The sequence below is a fragment of the Panthera onca genome, chromosome D4, assembly GCF_046562875.1.
Source record: "Panthera onca isolate mPanOnc1 chromosome D4, mPanOnc1 haplotype 2, whole genome shotgun sequence".
Taxonomy (NCBI): domain Eukaryota; kingdom Metazoa; phylum Chordata; class Mammalia; order Carnivora; family Felidae; genus Panthera; species Panthera onca.
The window spans coordinates 2,793,872-2,812,048 of NC_138351.1; the positions used below are offsets into that span (position 1 = coordinate 2,793,872).

The window sequence follows — 18,177 nt, forward strand, 5'->3', positions numbered from 1 at the left end:
AGGAAGGCACTTGTTTGTGATGATCACTGGGTGTCATACCTAAGTGAGGAATCACTGGATTCTATTCCTGACACCAAGCCTACATTGTATGCCAATACTTGAATTTAAATAAATAAAAGAGAAAAAGAAAAAAAAACAGGAATCTGAAGAGTGCCTGGGGCACACAGTGGGGAGGTTATGTGCTCATTTTAGAGCACATCTCAGAGAGGCAGCATTCATGGAACATTCTGGGAACAAAGGAACTGGCCAGAGCCATTTCCCTCCTCTACCCCTTAGCAAAAGCACAGGGCAAACTGTAGGAACCAGTGCAGTATCAGCACTCACAACCTAACTTGTTTACACCAAGTCCCACCCCCACACCCTCTGATAGAACCACTCTTCCCAGTCAACAGCCTCATTCCCAGCTTGGCAGGCCCCTCCTCATGGAGACCTGCCCAAACCCCTGCTCACATGTATCTCCCAATCAGGAGGTTTGCAGAGTCTTGTTCCCATGGCAGTGGCAACAGGTCTCATTCCACAAGCAGACCAGGGAGCACCCAGTTAAAACTCACCACATTCAAGCCAGGAACCAAACACTGCCCACAGCAGGCAAAGAGAGCTCTGCAAGTAACTGGCCCAAAGAATAAAGCAGCCCGTACTCAATAGCATAGCGCAAACAGCATACCTTAGAGCCACTCCCGGAAGCACCAGGTCCTGGGGAACAGGTGACACTATACTGCAGGGCACTACAGCACCTCTTCTTCATAAGGCCATTACCCTCAAGCACAGGAGACTCAGCTGACTTGCCTAACAAACAGAAACAGGCACAGAGACATAAGCAAAATGAGGACACAGAGGAATTTATCCCAAATGAAGCAACAGGACAAGGCCTCAGCTGAAGACCTAAGCAACACAAATATAAGTAACATGCCTGATGGGAGTATTTAAAGCAGTGATCATAAGGATACTTACTGGGCTTGAGAAAAGAGTGGAAGACATGAGTGAGACCCTTAACACAGAGATAAGGAGTACCATAGAGATAAATTGTTCAATAAACAAATGAGAAACACACTTAATAGAATGAATGGCAGGCTGGAAGAAGCAGGGGAACATAATGACCTAGAAGACAGAGTAACAAAAAGTAATCAAACTGAACAAAAGGGAGAAAAAAAGAATTATGCAAAACAAGAAGGCACTCAGGGAACTCAGTGACTCCATCAAGCATAGTAATATTCACATTATAGGCATCCTAGAAGAAAGTAAGGGGACAGAAGATGTATTTGAAGAAATAAAGCTGAAAACTTCCCTAATCTGGGAAAGGAAACATATCCAGATGCAGGACGCACAGGGAACCCCCAACAAAATCAACAGAAGCAGATTCGCTCCAAGATAGATAATTGTCAAAATACAGTGATAAAAAGAGATATTTTAAAAACAGCAAGACAAAAGTAGACAGTAACAAACAAGAGAACCCTCATAAGGCTATTAGGGGATTTTTCAACAGAAACTTTCCAAGCAAGAAGGGAGTCGCATGATATACTCAACGTGTGAATGGGAAAAAAATTGTAGCCAAGAATACTCTATCTAGTAAGGCTATCATTCAGAACAGAAGGAAAGATAGAGTTTCCCAGCCAAACAAAAACTAAAGGAGTTCATGACCACTAAACCAGCCCTTCAAGAAATATTAAAGGGAACTCTGAGTAGAAAGCAAACAACAAAAATGACAGTATGGAGTCAGGAAAACACAGAGGAAGTAAAAATAAGTATTTCTGTAAAAAAATTAGTCAAGACATTAAAAAAAATTTTAATGCTTATTTGTTTTTGAGAGAGAGAAAGAGAGAACGAGAGGGACAGGGGCAGAGAGAGACGGAGTCACAGAATCTGAAGGAGAGAGAGAAAGAAAGAGAGACAGAACGAGTGGGGTAGGGGCAGAGAGAGGAGTCACAGAATTCGAAGCAGGCTCCAGGCTCCAAACCGCCAGCTCAGAGCCCAATGCAGGGTTCGAACATGAGCTGCGAGATCATGACCTGAGCCGAAGTCAGATGCCCAATCGACTAAGCCACCCAAGAGTCCCTAAAAAATCAGTCAGCGCATTTTAACAATATTTTTCTTCCAATCCATGAGCACAGAATGTCTTTGCATTTTTTGTGTCATCTTCAATTTATTTCATCAGTGTTTTATAGTTTTCACAGTACAGGTGAAAGTACAGGTCTTTCACCTCTTTGGTAAGATTTACTCCTAGGTATCTTACTAGTTTGGCGACAACTGTAAATGGGACTGTTTTCTTAATTTCTCTTTCTGATGCTTCCTTGTTGGTCGTTGCAAGGAGTATGGCCGGAGTCGCAAAAGATGAGTCTGCAAACAAAGTGCAGTTAAGTGAAGGTCCTCATACTCAAGTCGGAATGAGGCCCTGACTCCACAATGAAGCTTCTTTTCATTAGGATAATCGATACAGACTATGTGCATAAAGTCAGCTAAGCAAGTGTGTTAATCAATCTAATGGTTTAGTTTTTCAAGGTTGAATTTCGAGTTAGTTGGTTTCTATAACACTAGGAAGTGTCAGGTGTGAAGGAGGGTCTGGCCCTGACAATGTTAATGGCTTTAGGCGTTCCTTACTAGTCGCAGCCGTGGTCAGCTGTGTAAACATGTCCTAAGGCCTTGCACCTTCTCCAGCCCTTGCCTTTTGAAGTCTTTTCCTTTGATGCTTCTCTCCTGCAACTCCCACAGTTGGTGTATAGACATGCAACAGATTTTTGCACGTTTATTTTGTATCCTGAAAATTTACTGAATTCATTTATCAGCTGTAGCAGTTTTTCAGTGGAGTCTTTAGGATTTTCTGTATGCAGCATCATGTCATCTGCAAATACTGTGAAAATGTCCATACTACTCAAAGCAATCTATACGTTTAATGCAGTCCCTATCAAAATACTAATAGCATTTTTTACGGGACTAGAACAAACAGTCCTAAAATTTGTATCGAACCACAAAAGACCCTGAACAGTCAAACCAATCTTGAAAAATAAAAGCAAAGCTGGAGGGCATTGCCAATCTGGACTTTAAGTTCTATCAAAAAGCTACAGTAATCAAAACAGTATGGTACTGGCATAAAAAGAGACACATAAACCCAGAGATAAACCCACAACTATACGGTCGATTAATCTTTGACAAAGCAAGAAGGAACATCCAACAGGAAAACACAGTCTCTTCAACAAACAGTGTTGGGAAAACTGGGCTCAACATGCAAAAGAACGTAACTGGACCATCTTCTTACACCATACATAAAAATGATTTCAAAATGGATTAAAGACCTAAATGTGAGACCTGAAACCTTAAAAATCCTAGAAGAGAATATAGGCAGTATTTTCTTTGACATAGGCCATAGCAGCTTCTTTCTAGATATACCTCTTGAGGAAAGGGAAATAAAAGCAAAAGTAAACTACTGGAACTATATCAAAATGAAAATCTTCAGCACAGTGAAGGAAAAAAACCAACAAAACTAAAAGACAACCTTTAGAATAGAAGATATTTGCCTTTCGGCCAGAACCGCCATCTTCCAGTAATTCGCCAAAATGACCAACACAAAGGGAAAGAGGAGAGGTACTCCATATATGTTCTCTAGGCCTTTTAGAAAACATGGAGGTGTTCCTTTGGCAACATACACGCGAATCTACAAGAAAGGTGATATTGTGGACATCAAGGGAATGGGCACTGTTCAAAAAGGAATGCCCCACAAATGTTACCATGGCAAAACTGGAAGAGTCTACAATGTTACCCAGCAGGCTGTTGGCACTGTTGTAAACAAACAAGGGCAAGATTCTTGCTAAGAGAATTAATGTACGTATCGAGCACATTAAGCACTCAAAGAGCCGAGACAGCTTCCTGAAGTGCGTGAAGGAAAATGATCAGAAAAAGAAGGAAGCCCAGGAGAAAGGCACTTGGGTTCGACTGAAGCGCCAGCCTGCCCCACCCACAGAAGCACACTTTGTGAGAGCCAATGGAAAGGAGCCTGAGCTGTTGGAACCCATTCCCTATGAATTCATGGCGTGATAAATGTAAAAAAAATAAAAGACGTCAAGACTGTAAAAATGTTTCTTTTAATTGAGTAGCAGCATGGTATTGTCTTCCCCAAAGAAGTATTTAAAGCAAACTTTACATCCGAATTCACTGGGGGATGGCTTTATTCAAATTTTGTGGGTTTTGAGGCACCTGGATGACTCAGTTAAGCGTCCGACTTCGGCTCAGGTCATGATCTCGCGGTCCATGAGTTTGAGCCCCGCGTCAGGCTCTGTGCTGACAGCTCAGAGCCTGGATCCTGCTTTGGATTCTGTGTCTCCCTCTCTCTCTGCCCTCCCCTGCTTGTGCTGTCTCAAAAATAAACATTAAAATATGAAAAAAAAAAAAGAAGATATTTGCAAATGACATATCCAATACAGGATTAGCATCCAACACCTATAAAGAATTTATAAAACTCAACACCCAAAAAGCAAATAACCCAAGATACCACCTCACACCTGTCAGAACGGCTAAAATTAACTCAGGAAACAAGAGATGTTGGTGAGGATGCAGAATGAGAACACTTTTGCACTGTTGATGGGAAAGCAAACTGCAAAACAGTATGGAGGCTCCTCAAAAAATTAAAAACAGAACTACCCTACAACCCAGCAATTGCACTGCTAAGTATTTATCCAAAGGATACAAAAATGCTGATTCAAAGGGGCACATGCACCCCAATGTTTATAGCTGCATTATCAACAACAGCCAAATTACGGAAAGAGCCCAAATGCCCACTGACTGCTGGATATGGAAGATGCGTATATACACAAAAACACCATGGAGTATTAGTCAGCGATGAAAAAGAATGAAATCTGGACACCTGCAACAACGCTGATGGAACTAGAGTGTGTTTGGTAAGTAAACGTCAGGCAGAGAAAGACAAATATCATATGATTTCACTCCTATGTGGAATTTCAGAAACATAACAGATCAACATAGGGGAAGGGAAGGAACAATAGAGGGAGGCAAACCATAGCAGAGAACTGGGGGTTAACAGAGGGGAGCTGGGGGGGAATGGACTAAATGGGTGATGGGCATTAAGAAGGGTACTTGTTGGGATGAGCACTGGGTGTCATATGTAAGTGATAAATCATACTGGGTTCTACTCCTGAAACCAATACTTCACGGTATGTTAACTAACTTGAATTTAAATAAGTTTAATATTTAAAAAATGGGCCCAAAACATCAACAGACATTTCTCCAAAGAAATCCAAATAGCCAACGTGAAAAGATGCTCATCATCACTCATCATCAGGGAAATGAAAATGAAAATTACAATATCACCTCACACCTGTCAGAATGGCTAAAATCAACAACACAAGAAACAGGTGTTGGCAAGAATGTGGAGAAAATATGGACCCATGTAGTTCAAATTCATGCAGTTCAAGGATGACATGTATACACTACTTACAAGATATTCACTTATATTCAAACCTATATAGACTCAGAGTTAAGGGATGGAAAAGGATACAATACCCCACTCAAATAGTAACCAAAACAAACTAGGAGTTTTTATACAAAAAAAAAAAAAAAGAAAAACAACCAGGAGTTTTATACAAAATAGATTTTAAGTCAAAAACTTTCTGTAGACCATAAAAGGTCTGTATATGATGATTAAAGAGTCCATTTAACAGGAAGATATAACAACCATATGTACACCCGATATCCAAGCACCTAAACATATAAAGTAAATGCTGACGTATTATATTGCACTATAATGATGTTAGGGGACTTCAAAAACTCACTTATAATAACATAGAATATCCAGACAGAAAATCAGTAAAGAAACAGTTGACTTGAACAATATTATAGATCAAATGGACCTTATAGACATACACAGAACTCATATTCCATCCAACAGCAGCAAAGATTCATTTCTAGTACACAAGCAACGCTTTCCAGGATAAATAATACGTTAAGCCACAAACAGATCTTAAATTAAGAAGATCAAAATTATTCAAAGGATCTTTTCTGACCACAAGGGAATGAAACTAGAAATCACTAGCAGCAAAAACAAACGAACAAAACAAATTCACTAATGTACAAACAGCCCACTCTTGAACAACCATTTGCTCAAAGAGGAAATCAGAAGGGAATTGAAAAAGTGTATCAAGACAAACTCAAAGAAACACAGCACACCCAAACTCACAGGATGCAGCAAAGGCAGTAAGTACTAAGATGGAAGTTTATAGTCAGAAATGCCTCTATCAAAAAAATAAAATAAAAAGGACCTCAAATAAACAGCCTACCTTTACACCTCAAGGACCTAAGGAAAAAAAGAAAAACATAATCCTCAAGTTGGCAGAAGGAAGGAAATAATACAGATTAAAACAGAAATATATCAAGAACAGAAAAAACAGCAGAAAAAGTCTTAAAAACTAAGTGGTGATTCTTGAAAAGATAAATTCAACACACCCGTAACTACATTAATTAAGTAAAGAGGACTCAAATCAAGAAAATCAGAAGGGAAAGAGGATGTAATAAAAAGTGATGCCTCAAGTCCTAAGAGGAAAATACACTGCAACTCAGGTCTATCTCAAGAAACAAGAAAAATCCCAAATACATAATCTAACAGCACACCTAAACGAACTAGAAGCAGAACAGCAAAGAAACCCCAAGGCCAGCAGAATAAGAGGAAAAATAAAGATCAGAGCAGATATAAACAATATAGATTCCAAAAAAATATTGTTTCAATGCCCATACAGCCTAAAGTGCCCCATCGATTTCATGCAATCCGTATTAAAATTCCAATGGAATCTTTACAGAAATAGAAAAACAATCCAAAAATTTATAGGGAACCACAGATCCTGAAGAGCCAAAACAACTTTGAAAAAGAGCAAAGCCTGAGGCATCACATTTCCTGATTTCAAAATATATTACAAAGCTACAATAATCAAAATAATACAGTACTGCCATATAGATATACAGGCAAATGGACCCAAGAGCCCAGAAATAAATCCATCTATAGTGTGATCTTCAAGATCAAGAAGGATTCCAAGAACTCACAAAGTGGGGAAAGGGTAGTCTCTAATAAATGGTGATGGGAAAACATGCTTAAGAGTGAAACTGGTCCCTTATTCAACTTCCATCACAAAAATCAACTCCAACTGGATAAAAAAGACTTAAGACCTGAAACTACTAGATAAAAACAGAGATTCCGCTGCTGGGATCTACTTTGTGTCTTCAAAGCCCGGCATCCGGATGCATTGATCAGGGTTATGTTTAGTTTGCTGGGAGGGGTTAACAAGTATGACCGATACTCTGGCACACACAAGGTGCTTCATCATGATTGCCCACCTCTGAACATCAACTTCATCACCTGCAAAAGTGAAACAATTAATGTTTCCACCTAGTGGGGTTTTTATGGATTTGGAATACATGCATGTGAAAGTACTCCACACAGTGCCTTGCACACACTAGAAACTCAAGTGATGCAGTGATGATGCAAATTTGCATTTTCAATGGAGCCTGATAAACACAGCTGGGCACTCAGCTTGGCTCTGCTCTTTCTTCAACAGTTTAGGACACCAAGAGTTTTGGCTGTCAATTTTTGGATAACGGGAAACATGTTGCATTCTAAAAAGGTCACCGTTTATAATTTTACAGCCAGTCTACTGAAGTTCTATGCCATGCCTGCTCCAGTGGGAGCCACCCAAGGGAGGAAACAGGTTTCTCTCTCAGGAACGGTCTGGGTCTACTTTACTCCTAGCAGAGTCCATCCAATAGGTCAGTCCTGCCAGCACATTCTGGAGAGGACTGGTCATGTCTGACTTCCTGGAGGGCAAGTCCTGACCTACCAGCCACCCCACTGAGGACAGGACTCCTGGGGGACTCAGCCCCATTCTGCATCCAGCCACCAGCAGAAGTGATATTCCCACTCCAATCCAGGTGAAAATGAGACTTCTGACAATTCCAGGGGAATGGCTGCCCTAGAGAAGAGACAGGATGACGGCAAGTCACAGAAGGTCAGAACAAACAAGGGTCAGTACACATGGGGGAGACTTACAGCCACCAACACAGCCCCATATCCCACTCCCAGGCCAACAGACACTCCACCCAGTCACAGTCATCTGTGCCACCATCAAACAGGCCCACAGAGCTCCACACATCCTCAAACACACAAACCCTCTACCTATCAGATGCCTGGTTGTGTACCCAGAACCCTCATGCCCCAAATATACATAAACCCTCAGCCCCAATAAAATTACAGCTATGGCCTTCAATAAAATAATGCACTCCCAGGGAACCTGGGTGGCTCAGTCAGTTAAGCATCCGACTTCGGCTCAGGTCATGATCCTGCAGTCCATGGGATCAAGCCCTGTGTCGGACTCTTTGTTGACAACTCAGAGCCTGGAGGCTGCTCAGATTCTGTGTCTCCCTCTCTGTCTGTCCCTCTCCCGCTCACACTCTGCCTCTGTCTCTCTCAAAACAAACATACATTTAAAAATTTTTAACTAAAAAAATGCACTTCCAACCATCCCCATATCCCCAAAAAATCCACTCAACCTCATAAAACCCCCAATGCAATGCACACAAACCCTCCAACAATAACTGAATACATTAAAACCAAACTCACATACTCCTTAATGTTGGACACAATCCTCTAATCCCACATATACCACACACAGTCCCCTAGAGCTGTGAACATCCACATAGGCATGCCTTCAAAGCTCAAATACATAAATACCCTCAGACAGACACAGACAGGGTTTCCTACCTTCTCCTAAATGGTCACTCCCCCCCAAAAACAATGACCTTACCACGCTGATACAAACGTACACCCATCTCCCTCTTGAGAACCTATAAATACCATGTCTACACCCCTCAATTCTGCACACACCACTCAAAACACCCCAATACACTAACAACCCCAATCTCCCAAATCCCTCCACTCCCTAAATTCTTACCCTGACAAGATGCATGAATACAGGTATAACACTGATATTGCAAACACACACAAAACCAACACATGAAGCATTAAAATGCATAACTCTACCTCTTCTGAAACGCACATACACATATTCACCATAGTCTCAAAATGCACACAACCAGCCACACCATCCAGCCAAACCACACGCACCCACACCCACCCACACACCATTCCACACCACCTGTATACACACAGCTCTCCTTGCCCCCCCAAATCACACATATACAATCCCTACACATCCTTAAAATTACCCCAAACTATCTCATACCCCCATATACCCACAAGTTATTCTACAACCTTCTTTGTCCTGGTTCACATTGCTTCTCCCCAGCCTCCTTCCAAACACAAAACACACACACATACAACAGTCCCCCCAAGCGCTGTCCCAACCCGAGGCCTCCAGAAAAAAAAAAGTACTGAATATATAGAACCAACCCCTTAAACCTCTCAAAATACACAGGAACCCTTCAAAATTCCTCAAACACACTATGGACCCCTTACAAATAGAAACATACACATACGCGACCTTTCGTGTCCCAAGTGCACATGCACCCAGACACATACATAAGCAACCCCCAATCCTCAAACGTATATATTAGATTAGTATGATTTCACTCATATGTGGAATTTAAGAAGCAAAACAGATGAACATATCGGGGGGGGGAATACACAGGGAGGCAAACCATAAGAGACTCTTAAAGACAGAGAACCAAACTGAGGGTTGACGGGGGTGGGGTAAATGGGTGATGAGTATTAAGGAGGGCACTTTGGATGAGCCCTGGGTGTTAGACATAAGGGATGAATCACTGAATTCTACTCCTGAAACCAAGATTGCACTGCATGTTAACTAGCCAGAATTTAAGTAAGTTTTTAAAGAAAAAGATGACTCACTAAACACTGAATTCACACACACAACTCAGCCTGTACTATATACACTCAACACACCACACAAACTTCCTGCAAGCACCCTGAATATTCACAGGAATTCACACAACCCCAGCGCACACACACCCTCACGTCACTGGCACACACGCGTACAGAGCTCCAGTCTCACAATGAGAAAACCGCCCTCGTGAGGTGCTGCCCGCGTGACTACAGCAGGACAGCCTGCTCACACCCAGTCTGGACATTTCGATTAGGGCCTGAGCTTAGAATTCCCACCCCAAGCTCCCACTCTGCTTTTCCTAGGGCACCTTGGAAAGTAACCCTCCAGAGCTGAGCCCGTGAGAAGCGAGCAACCTCCACCCCAACCACCTGGCAGTACTAGGTGCTTGCTACCCTGCACTCTACGTCTGCTGGCTGTGGCCCAAGATGGACAACTGCCCTTCCCCTGGCTCACTGCACGCCCGTTACAGGGACCTGGAAGTAAATCTTGTGACTCTCCTTCCTTTGAGGGAGGCGGGTGTGCTGAAACTGTGCGTTCGATCAAACCACCCTGTGCTTTTCACTTCCCCACCGTGTTGCTCAGGTGCCGAGGGAGCTCCCTGCTGAGGCCGCGTGGGTATGACCGGCTGAAGGAGGTCTTAATCCAAGACTGGTTCTTAATACCATCTACCAGCTCGGGACCCCCAACAATGCTCAGCACAACATACAAGGGCCATCCAACGCCCCCCCCCCCACCCAGACCTAAGCGCAAACCTACACACTCCCCAACTTCACACACAGAAACTCCATGCTCGTACAAACATTCACAATATTCACAACACCGATGCGCACTTACACAGTTTCCACCACCTGAAGACACCCACACACTCAGAATCTATATACAGAAACTGCGATGGGGAGGAGTTGGTGACAACGGCAAGTATCACCTGCCCCTCTTTCCAGGGAAGGCCCGGTGTCCCCCGCTGGCAAGGGTGCCTTCGGGAGGCAGTGTCGACTCCCGGCTCCTTCAGGGACTGCCGAGCTACACACAGTGGCCTCACCACGGGGCATCCCCTTTCCAGGAAGGCATGTGTCCCACGGGTTGATGGCGGCCTGGCCGGTTTCCTCCAACTGAGGACAGACAGCTCTGAAAGAGAGTTCAGTGGGGGCAGCACAGGCTGTGCTGGAGTCTGGGGGAGAGATCCATGGGTCCAATCCTGCTTTCTGCTTCTTCCCTCACAGGTGCTGTTTAGTAAACATCCTGTTCCCTAAACTCCGTGTTCAGGTCTGTTTTCGGAAGAATCCAAGCTACAACAAGTATTTACCAAGCACGGTAAAGACTCCTCTTCTGGCTCTTACTTTCCAGTGGAGAAAACAGATACTAAACACAGAGCTGCATCACGGACACACACACACACACACACATGCACAGCATCAGCCAATGTCCAGTCAGCACTTTGACCAAAAACTCTGATCTCTGCACATGGAAGGAGGAGAGACTACAAGCACCGATATACAACTTATTAAAAACCGGTTACTGTTTCTAATTTTGTTTCTGGGGCGCTCCCAAGGAAGAGGCCTTGAGCTTCCTTAAACGCTGCATTTCTAACCAGGGTGCACCATGGACACGTTTGTCGTTTAAAGCGTGAGTGAGCCTCGGGAAGGAGCTGGACCGCTGACCTCCAAGCTAACATTCTCTCAGGGTCCCTAACCAGGAGCAGCCACAGGAGCAGGGTCTGGCGGAGGGATGAGGGTGGCGGACTTCATCCCCTGACTTGCTCCCTCCTCCCCTCCCAGCGGAGTCAAAGCCTGCCTCCAGCCCCGTCCTGATTCCCATCCTCTCCCTGCTCTGTTCCTAGTCCCACTGACCCCGTTCTGCTTTTCCCAGTCCCTGCAGGCTGTAAGCCCTTGGACGCGCAGCTCCTACAGCAGACATCAGAGCAGCCTCCTTTCTGCAGCCACCTTTTGGGTGTCCTCAGACCCACTCCTGTGTTGCTGCAGGGCTCCTGAGCCCCCAAAGCCCAGTGTGGGTGACAGCGTTCAGCTCCTTTATCCCCACCAACTGCTGCGAAGTACAAGGGGTGGGAGCTCCTAATGGCCTGGCCAAAGGGGCCGCTCCGTGCGGAACAGAGGATCCCTTCTGCCCAGGGAGAGATGGGGGAACGCAGGGTACGTGCCGTAACGTACACTCCAAAACACCAGTGGCCCCAGAACAACCAGCTGTGATCGGCCTCAGCCATTCCGGACGTTTCCATCCATTCCACGTGAGTGGGGCGTTTTCAGTGCTGGTTTGGGATATCGAGACACTCCTGTTCTTCTCCCCTAAAGCTCAGGGTCTACATCTTCCCATATCAAAAACAAAACAAATTAAAGGAACCCAAGAACGTCTACCTTGCATGTGTTACATCATGTTCTTTTTAGAACATAAACTGTTTTAAAATCCAAAAAACAGGCAAAGGTCCGTTTTGCCAACAAAAAACAATGCAATTAACATACCGTACTGTCCCTTTATTGGGGATAGGTTACAAAGGAGGCAGTGAGAGCCCTAGGAATCCGCTAGTGCTAAGAGAGGTGGTATTGGGGCATTCAAGAAGGTGACGTCGGCACCTTTTGCTGGAGGGAGATCCACCATGAGGGAGAAGAGGCCAGTGGGAGACTCCCCATAAGGAAGGCCCAGAAAGGCTTGGGTGGGTCCAAGGGAGGGGGAGGCAGGAGGCAACTGTGTATGTGGTCAGCTGGTGGCCATATTGACTGAACCCTCTGGTGGGTCTGCAGGTCCATGTGGACGGAGAGAAAGAGCATCAGGTCATCCCATCAGAGAAACATGAAGCTGAGATAAGCTTCCCAGGACTAGGAGCACCCTAAACCTTCGAAAAGAAAAGAGAGCATACCCTACAGGGTTCTGGAACATCACAGCCATACCTACCCAGAGCAGAACATCCCAGTCTCCCCGGGTCTCAGCCCCCAGCCCTTCTGCAGGGACAAAGCCTCCCAACTCCAGGCTTGTCAGTTCACTGACCCCCTCCCCCCACCCCGCCCCCAGAGGTCCTGCCGAGCACCGAGGACTCAGGCTTCCACTGAGATGAGCTGGTTGAGAACTAGCGACATGGCTGACCAGCATGATCGCCCAAATCCCCCACCACCTGGGGCAGCTGCTCTCGCAGATACATGTTTCTACAGACCGTCACCACCTGGAACCCACGTGGAGGGTGTCCTTGCCTAGCAGCCATGCCCCAGAGGAGACAGCAGTGCCCGTAGCTGCCCGGCTGACCTGCGGGGGTTGCCCGCGAGAGCAGACCTTCCGCCCTCCCCTCCAGGAATCCCCATCACACCGACAACACACTGGTGAAGGTTCTGCACCGACAGCCATCGATGCCCACCAGGCCATCCCACTTGGGACCCAGATGCCAGGACCGCAGGTGCTGAAGGAGTCTCCACCCACCTAACAGACACCCCCAACCTATCTGCACATCACCAATGTTTACAGGGATGCTTTGGCCCTAACCAGTGGGCCAACCTCATTAGGAGTGACGCAACGGTTCAGAATGACCAGGCTCGGTGCACACATACAAGGGCCCACAGCTCCGGAAGCGACACTCACAATTCACAGAGTCACCCCACCCCCCCCCCCCAACACCCAACGATGCCTGAATATGCTTGCTTCGCTCATCCATCCATCCATCCACCCACCCACACAGACCGGTGGTGTGCTCGTAAATGCCCAGGAAAATGCTCCCGGAGAAAGGAGGGAGAGGCTTCATTTGTGGCTTTTACGTAGCATTCGCAGCTTGACTCCTTCAAGCGACCCGCCTGCTGACACTAAACACGGAACTAGGAACAGATGCGCACCACTCACCATCCCGAGTCGGCACAGGTCACTTCCAGCACACCCCAACGCTTCGCACAAGCCCACATCACGAGGGCACGTCAACCCCCGCCCCCACCCCCGACGCCATGAAAGAGTCACGGACTTGCCCTCTACACACCAACACACACACACAGCTCCACTACCCAAAGAAATACCCTTGGAATGCTCCTGAAACCTTCACACCTTGCGAACAACTTGGATAATTCCTGCAGCTGGTGACGGATAGATACACAGCTGCCGACAATCAGGAAAAGAACCTGAACCCTAAACCACGTGGTCCTGCGACACTGGCCGAGTAACACGCAGCACGCCACACACCGAAGCTAACACACGCAGGCGCCGTCCACACCCTGCCCCTACGCACGCGCGCCTAATCCTTCCAAATCCGCCGCGACTCGCACCGGACCCCGAGTCACAGGGGGAAACAGTCGCACGTTCCCCACAGTACCCACAGCTAACCGCCAACTCCCCGAGGAGCTGGGCACTCAGCGTCCACACACGACTCTCCGCCCACGCTCACACTCGGCCTCGGCCCCTCCCTCACAAACGCCCTACCGCAGGGCGGTAGAGACCGCACTACCCCACACGTGCGAACACACGTGCCACACTCCCGGCGGACAAGCTCCCGCGGCCCCACCTGTGCTCCGCTCGCCTGGCGGCCCCGCGCCCTCGGAGGGGAACCCCGACGGCCCCTCGCCACCCGCCCACCGCACCCTCCAGGCCCCCGAAGCCCGACCGCCGGGACGCACATCCAGACGCGCGGCCGCCCGGGACCCGCTGCCGACGCCGACACGCCCAAGAACCCGCCTCAGAACCGCCGGGTCGAGATGCCAGGGGAAGACCCCAGACCCGCCGCCCGGGACCAATTTGCCGACGCCGACACGCCCAAGAACCCGCCTCAGAACCACTGGGTCGAGACGCCGGGGCGCAGACCCCAGACCCGCCGCTGCTGCTCGGGACCAAGTTGCCGACGCCGACACGCCCAAGAACCCGCCTCAGAACCGCCGGGTCGAGACGCCGGGGCGCAGACCCCAGACCCGCCGCCCGGGATCAATTTGCCGAGGCCGACACGCCCAAGAACCCGCTTCAGAACCGCCGGGTCGAGAGGCCGGGGCGCAGACCCCAGACCCGCTGCTGCTGCTCGGGACCCCGCTGCCGACGCCGACACGCCCAAGAACCCGCTTCAGAACCGCCGGGTCGAGAGGCCGGGGCGCAGAACCCAGACCCGCCGCAGCCCGGGACCCCGGTGCCGACGCTGAAACGCCCAAGAACCCGCTTCAGAACCACTGGGTCGAGACGCCGGGGCACAGACCCCAGACCCACCGGCCGCCCGGGAACCCGCTGCCGACGCCGACACGCCCAAGAACCCGCCTCAGAACCGCCGGCTCGAGGGGTGGGGCGCAGAACCCAGACCCGCCGCCCGGGACCAATTTGCCGAGGCCGACACGCCCAAGAACCCGCTTCAGAACCACTGGGTCAAGACGCCGGGGCGCAGAACCCAGACCCGCCGCAGCCCGGGACCCCGGTGCCGACGCCGACACGCCCAAGAACCCGCCTCAGAACCGCCGGGTCGAGATGCCAGAGGAAGACCCCAGACGTACAGCCGCCCGGGACCACACTGCCGACGCCGACTCCCAAGAACCCGCCTCAGAACCACTGGGTCGAGACGCCGAGGCGAAGACCCCAGACGTACAGCCGCCCGGGACCACACTGCCGACGCCGACTCCCAAGAACCTGCCGCAGAACCACTGGGTCGAGACGCCGAGGCGAAGACCCCAGACCCGCCGCCGCCGCCCGGGACCCCGCTGCCGACGCCGACTCCCAGAAACGGTCTCAGCCCCGCACGGTCCACACCCGCACACCGCCCGAAACACTCGCGCGCCAGCTCACCGTCGCGGCGGCGGTCGCCGAGCGTCCACGCGGCCGGTTGCTACGTGACACGCGCGCACACCAGCTAAGGCCTTAACACGGCGACCGCAGCTACGCCTGAGCGACTAACAGCGCGCGACCCTGGCCTCGACTTGACGTCACGGTGGCACGAGGCCGCCAGGCAGGGCACCGCCTCCAGCCGGCAGGGCCGTTGAGCCCCGCCCCCACGTACGCGCGCGCGCTCCCCGGCACGCCCCCTCAACGGACGCGGCGGGCACCGGGGGGCGGGTCCAGAGCGCTGCAGCCCCGCCCCCCTGGGCGTGCGCGGACGGGCAAAGGACACGCAGGGACGCGCCTGGAGGTCCCTGCGGGGTGGGACACCAGGGGACCCTCTCGCGCTGGGAAGCCACTCGGGCGGCTCGAGCTCAGACGGGACGGACTCTTTATGGCCGTCCAGCCGTGGAGCCGGCGCCTGTGAAGCCAGCACTGGCGATTGTAACACCGCACACGTGCGCTCCGCGCCCTCTGACGCGGCCTTCCCACCGAGTCAGGGACCAGGTGCACCTGCAGCCCCACGGCCTCCGGTGGGGCCACGGCCGCCCTCGGCCGGGACCGCCCGTCCCTCTTCTCGTCCCCGCCTTTCCACAAGTGCTGTGCCCCTTGGACGCCCGAGCCCGAAGGTTCCGTGAAGGAACAGATCAGGCGGAGAATGCAGACCTGGGGAACACTCCAAGGGCCCCCTCCCTCCCCGCCTCCTTTCCCAGAGTTTCCCGAACGCACTGCCTGTGCCGGGTTAGGTTCCTTAGTGTAGCTGCTGATACACGGGCTGCTCAGTACGTGGGATGCACGGACGTCTCCTTAGAGGCTTGTGCTCTGCCTTTGATCCTGCTGGACAGATGCAGTCACACAGCTGGGCTGGGAACGATTTGCCCTCCCCTCCCTCCTTTTCAAAACAGCGAAGAATTTCAACTGATTTTTTGAAAAAGACTCAACTTCTTGACCAGATTTTGTAGTATTCTTGGGAGAAGCTGCAACCTCCACAACCTCTTCGTGGCCAGTTGCCACCTTCGTGCTATTTCTCAGCCACAGCAGAACGATGAAACCTCGCACGGCACACCCCCAAGTGCACGGGCTGCAGACTCCAAGAGACACAAGCATGATATCCCCCACTCTGCTAACGTCCTTGCTTGTGTGGAAGGCCACCCCTCTTCTGAGGCCTGTGATCCGTGTCCAGAGATGGGTTTGTCTCAGAAGTTAATGCAGGAACGGCCAGAGATCAGGGTCTAAAGGAATGCTCTTACTCCCTCCTAGGACCAGTCTTCCCAAGTTACATTTGGGCTCATTTGATGCCATCTAGACTCTGGACTCTAGATTTCGAAGTGTTCGAAAATGATTGCAGAATTGGGACCAGAGAATTTTTCTGCAGTGTAATCTTTTATCAGTGGCCCTGAGAAGGGTCACTCAAGTCCTACCTCTGAGCCATGAGTGAGAATCTTAGCAATAACTGGTTGACTGACTGGACAAAGGGAGCAAACAAGAAGGAGCCTGCTTTCACGAGTGCCTGAGTACATGTTGCCTCAAAACTCTCTGAAACAAAGCTGTTGCTTGAAACCCATTTCAGCCTTCCCCTGATAAAAGCTCAAGTCTTGAGACATGCCTGCAAGTTGTTCACTTTTTCAATGCCCAGCAGGGATGTTTGCAATAAAGTTCACTATGATTTGCTTGAATGGCTCTCAGCTCATCTCCCCAGCTCACGTCCAGGAAGCGTGCTCAGAGCAGCTGCCAGAGAGAACACACAGATGGGTGCCTGTGGAGGGTCCCTTCCACACTGCAAGGGGGAGAAGCCTGGGGAACGCCCTGAAGGGCTGCACCGTGGAGCTCACCTGCTTTGGGTGGCTGGTCCTACACTCCAGAAGTGCTAATACAAATAATCCCTGGGCCCTGTCAGGGTGGGAGTTGGGAGAAAACTTAGAAACTGTGTGGAGATTGGAGAGGAATTGGGAAATGACTCTCTTACGTGACTATAGTACGGAGCAGGGGGAGGGGAGGAACTCCAGGTCCTGAACTCAAAGTCCAGTGCCTTTTGGGCATCAGGGTGTCCACTGTTCAGTTTCCACACAGTGGTGGCCTTTGGAGTCAACTTTCCTCAAGAGGGCAAGGAATTGTTTCAGTGCCTTGACCAGGAGTCTTTTTCAGTGTATGTTCAGTGTGGAGCCATCCTTCTAAACCTCCCTTTCCTTCCCCAACACCCTGCCATCCTAGGAGCTGCACTGCTGTGATAGCAGGAGTGAAGCAGGTCTCCCAAGAGATTGGTGACAACCACTGAGGTTCTTAACCCTCGTCACCCTTGGCCAATTTCCTGACAGTCCTCTCTTCTGACAACACAAAACCCCAATGCTCTTTCATATCATTTTGAACCTTCCCAGTAAACTGATGTTGATGTGCAATATGAAAAGAAGAATCAAACAAGACTTTAAAGAGGTGCTCCCATGATTCTCGTGCAGATGGGGCCACATGCACTGATGAGCATGGATTCCAAAGAACAAGGGTCTCTCATGCAGACAGGAAATACACAAGCCCGTGAGCAGGGCTTCCAGGCTAGCATTGGCCAATC

The 18,177-nt window shown here is 49.3% G+C and overlaps 1 long non-coding RNA gene and 1 pseudogene across 1 annotated transcript in view; one reads left to right on the forward strand and one right to left on the reverse strand.

Moving 5' to 3' along the window:
- Positions 1-15,671, reverse strand: part of LOC144614005 (uncharacterized) — a 33,131-nt gene extending 17,460 nt beyond the window's left edge. Inside the window, exons 1-3 of the long non-coding RNA XR_013551538.2 lie at positions 15,585-15,671; positions 7,830-7,961; positions 665-786 (exon numbers count right to left, since the gene is read on the reverse strand). This is a non-coding gene — a long non-coding RNA (uncharacterized LOC144614005). The remainder of the gene's footprint in view (positions 1-664; positions 787-7,829; positions 7,962-15,584) is intronic.
- LOC144614004 (large ribosomal subunit protein eL21 pseudogene) lies at positions 3,529-4,077 on the forward strand (annotated as a pseudogene).
- Positions 15,672-18,177: the final 2,506 nt, after the last annotated feature.